Genomic DNA, 5000 nt, shown 5'->3' on the forward strand with positions numbered 1-5000 from the left:
TGTGAGCAAACCAAGAACAACATCATCGCAGGACGAAGTACATGTAGCAAAAGCTGTTCCATCCAACTTTTGATACCTCGAGTTGGGAGTTTGTATGAGGGCAACATGTTGTCTTTTTCTCTTCTCTTGCCTTTTTGGTAAATAATATTTCCCCACTTAACCTGATCGCAGTGACTGTTGATTTTTCTTGGTAGGGAATAAACAAACAAGGCAGGGCAATGAAACTTGGGGTCTTGAGTGAGTCATCTCGGAATAGTTTTACGTTCAAAGAAACAGTTTTTGTAAATCTGAAATTAACATACATGTATACAGAGGAGATTTTGTTTCCAGAAAGGTCTGCTACTGCAGTGTTACTGATGACGTGTATCCAATAAGGTCTATGAACTACCTACGAAGTAAACTTGAAATCCCACTCTGATGTATACTAAGTGTTGAAGACTGTTTACAGTCCGTTTGATTGTCTAGTGTGCTTCGATCTTACGGATAAAGAATAATTATATCCTTCGCAGTCGAATACATGTAGTTTCAAAGACTTTCCTATCTTGAAATACTACGGAAGTAATTTTTACTAACAAGCTAGGCTACAGCTCAATTGTCGGGCTGATCACTCTCTCGAAGCCTACGGAGTAAACTTAAAATACCACGCCGGTCCGATAGTTTTGAAGACTGTTTTCAGTCTGTGTGATTGTTGAGTAAAATTGCTTCGATCATATGGTGGAAGAATAATCATCTCCTCCGCAATCGCACAGAAATAGTGTCATTTGTTGTGATTTTTCCCAGTTTCAGCAACCGGATTTGAAAGAGGGCTATTTAACTCGCTTGGTTTTCTGCGTTACTCCTGAACAACATTTGCCGAGAAACTTTGGCAGGCTTTTCTTTTATTCATCTTCCCAGTTGCATTAGTGTGTCAAGAAATCAGTCAGGCGACCAGCTCATTTTTATTCTTGATTGCTTTGATTGATTTGCTTTTACCATCCTGGACTTTAAACCAAATTTAGGGTTCATTACCGAAACGTGGCTGAGGGACACCATCAGCGGAAACCACCTCCACATTCCTGGATACTCGTTTATTCCTAGAAACCGCACCATGGATTTTCACAGAGGGATTGGGCTCTATATAGTGAACTCGATTGAATATACATGTAGATCTCTTGATCACTTACAAGAACCTGAGTTTGAAGCTCTTTGGGCGTGGTTAAGACCAAAAAGACTCCCGCGTGGGATACCCTGTGTTGTCGCAGCCACAATATACCATCCTTTCTTCAATGACAGTGCCAGAGACACTGCTTTGTTAGACTATCTATCAGCAACCTTGACAACTGTTGAGGGTGAATTCCCAGGTTGCGGGATTCTACTCTGCGGGGATTTCAATAGGTTAAAGGTGAATCATTTAGCTGCACAATTCAGACTGCGGCAACTGGTCAACAAGCCCACTAGGGGTGATCAGATCCTGGACTTGGTCTTAACCAATCAACCAGATTTGTACAATAAAAACTCTGTAGAGACTTTACCACCGTTTGGTCTATCGGATCACAATGTCGTCATCGTACACCCAACAACTCGTGCTCCAAGGGAAGGCCCAAGTAGAAGAACCTTTTCCAAGCGGGCACCTGGGCCAGTCGCAAGTCAGAGCTTAGGCGTTTCCTCGCGTCTATCGACTGGTCAGCGGTTAGCGAAGCATCTAACTGCGAGGCTAAATTGGCGCTGTCTACGGATTTTGTCAAAATTGGTCTTGACCACTTAATGCCAGTTAAACACGTCAGACTTCACCTGAATGATCCCCCTTGGGTTACTGAGCAGTTCAAGAACCTCATTAAGCTCCGTCAACACGCCTTCCACCATGGAGACATGGAACAATACCGGCGATACCGAAATGATGTCAAGCCTATCACATCTATACTGAACGCGAGCTTTAGAGAACAAAGGCTTCCTGCCCCTTGAAAGCTTGCGGATGTGGTGCCTCTCCCAAAGCAAAAACCCGTGGAATATGCTACTAAGCACCTGCGTCCTATCTCTTTGACACCCGCTATCTCTAAGGTTGTGAAAGATTTTGTGGTACTCAGATACGTCGGTCCAGCGGTGTTGCAGATTATAGACCCGAACCAATATGGCGGTATTCCAAGATCCTCCACCTTGTACGCTTTGATATCCATGGTACATAACTGGTCACAAGCCACTGACGCCACGGGGGTGGCTGTTAGAGTGGTACTTTTCGACTATGGTAAGGCTTTCGATCTCATTGATCACAATCTGTTGGTCAGAAAGATTGAAGCCTTGGATATGCCACGGTGGGTTCGCGTTTGGGTGCTGGACTTTCTGTCAGACAGGAAACAACGTGTCAAGCTGTCATCTGACTGCCGGTCAGAATGGGGCCTAGTCCCCGCCGGGGTGCCACAGGGGACCAAGCTTGGTCCCTGGTTGTTCTTATTAATGATCAAGGATCTCGAGGTCGATGCGCTCACTTGGAAGTACGTAGATGACACGACTATCGCCCAAACGATACTGCGAGGTTCGACTAGTGATGTACAAAGCGCAGTTTCCACTGTTGAGGCGTGGTCGATCGAAAATAGGATGGAACTGAACGCTGACAAATGCAAGGAGATGCGCATTGACTTTAAAAGGAACACACAATTTTTCACCAATTGTGATAAATGGCAAGGAACGAGTGCAAAAGAGAGTGCTCTCCATCATTTGTCCTTATGCGTCGCATTCAGAATGTTTGGTCAGGTTCGATTTAGTAACCTTGCATGCTAGACGCATAGCTCTGTGTAGTAAGCTTTTCGAGTCTATTACGTCATGCCCGGATCACAAACTTTTGCCTGCCTTAGCTCCTAAGAGAGAACACAGATATAATCTAAGACAGTCCAGGGCTTATGCCATGCCCCGTACACATACAAATCGTTTTAAGAACACTTTTATTCCAAGTATGTGTACATAATTTTTTAGACTAGTTTGTACATAGTTATATGTAGAGAGTTTTTCGAATTTTATAGAAATGTTTATTTAATTTAATTTCAATTAGTATTTATATTTTTAGAATTTATTTAATCTTAATTTTAAGTAATTGTAACGCAATTCAGTCTGTGGACTGCTATGTTCGATATTTTAATAAACTATCTATCTATCTATCTATCTATCTGACTTGATTCTCAACTCGATTCTCAATTGTCTTTTCTCGATGCTCGATCCTCAGGAGAATTGAGGATCGAGTCGAGAATTGAGACTTGAAAGAGACTGTCAACTTACTTTTGCATGGTAAGTTTGTAATTTCTGATCTGGCAGGGCATTGTGCAATTCTTCCTTTCTTGCATGTGCTTGTCGTTGTAGCATTATAAGCATTGTTGGTGTGTGTGCTGGTAGCCTTTTGGCATTATGGCGTTGGTGCTTAGTTTGTGACATGCACAGTTTTTTATTTCGGTCAGCGTATGGGATGTTCAGGGTAGTTTGGGCATTTTGTTGTTTTCCTGTCGCACATTTTACAGCGTTATTGGTGGGTGTTGTGGAAGCCTTTTTTTTGCAATACCGGTATTTGTTTTTAAGCATACTGGCGTACATACTAGGTTGTTTTTCGCTACACCTTATCTTCTTTGTGTTTATAGGCCTCTAGGTTAGAGCTCTGTCACCCATGCAAACACTTGCATGGTTCACAACAGTACACCTGTGTCACAGTTCAGCAGTCATTCATACAGCTGCATAGGGCTTGGCAGGGCTTAGCAGTCTTCTAGTCATTGGTTTCACATTCCAGGCCATCTGTTGCTCGTAGGTGTCTGCGCGTGTAGCAGTTGTCCAACTTGCAACCTAAGTGTCACTCACCAAAGCACAGGCTTGCATGGTTCACAGCGATATACCAGTGTCTGTGGCCTTCGGCCCAGCAGTCATACATTGATCGTGGTGGAACCTAGAAGTTGTCTAACCATTGGTGGTACTCTCAGTACTATATCCTTTAGCTCATAGCTGGCTATGTGTGTAACGGTCTTCAAGCTGGGAAGCGTATCAGCGTGCAAGCTTAGTTTTTTCCAGGCCTTTGGGTTAGCAGTTACTCACACAAAACACAGGCACATGGTTTTCAGTGGTATACCACTGCTGCATCTGGCAGGTCAGCAGTCTTACACATAGGTGCAGGCAGCATGGTTCTTGGTAGAGCTTAGTCGTCCAGCGATTGTCTCTATGCTCAAGTGCGATCTCTTATAGCTTATCGGCATCTAATGTCACAGTCTATGCGTGTAGCAATCTTTGAGCTTGGCTTTTTTCAAGCGTAACAGTGTACAGGCTTGGTGTTTTTGTGCCTCGTGGTCTTTGTGCACCAGGCCTTTGGGTTAATGGCCAGTTACAGGCTTTAAGCAGTATACCAGTGTCACAGCCTTGGGGTAGCAGTCACATGCACCAGTGCAGGCTGTATGACTGATGGTGGTCTACTGGTCCACTGGAGGCTTCCATGTTTTTATGAGCAGTTTGCGGTTTGCACATTGGCGCAGTTCTACAGGCTGTTAGCGGTTCTCCAGTCAGTTAGCATGGTTAGCAGTTCTGTGGTTGTTGGGTGGTGTCGGAATTGTGGGTGTTTGGGGCTCTGGCTTGGGGGGTCATGAGCCCCTTCTCTCCAAGTCTCGGAAGTCCTTCAGCTTGGGCATGGGCGCTCATAGCTGGTTTGTCAGGTTTTGCCAGCCGTTGGTGCAGTCTCCATCTTGGAGCTGCCTGCCAATAGAGGAAGCTCCAGGATGGCTCAGGCACCCCACCTCCACGTCGTGACGCAGTTGTTAAATGAGGCTAAGTGCAGTTTAACTGAGCTAACGACCAGGAGTGACTGCAGTCAATTGTTAACAGTGTTTTTGTTATATTTGCGCATGCTTTGGATTCCTTGTGCTCTGCGTGGTACAGCTTATTCATCGGTGTGACAGGAAGAAGGTGAATTTTGTGTGGAGCTTTTAGCGGCTTTTTCCCTCCCTCTCTCCCCTTTCTAATTTCCACTGTTTATCAGTGTGACCGGTGCCTGTTTTCTCAAA

The 5000-nt window shown here is 44.6% G+C and overlaps 1 protein-coding gene across 2 annotated transcripts in view; it reads left to right on the forward strand.

The window, feature by feature from the left end:
• Positions 1 to 5000, forward strand: part of LOC138051897 (OTU domain-containing protein 3-like) — a 17132-nt gene that overhangs the window by 5629 nt on the left and 6503 nt on the right. The window lies entirely within an intron of this gene.

This window comes from Montipora capricornis, chromosome 6, assembly GCF_036669925.1.
Source record: "Montipora capricornis isolate CH-2021 chromosome 6, ASM3666992v2, whole genome shotgun sequence".
Taxonomy (NCBI): Eukaryota; Metazoa; Cnidaria; class Anthozoa; order Scleractinia; family Acroporidae; genus Montipora; species Montipora capricornis.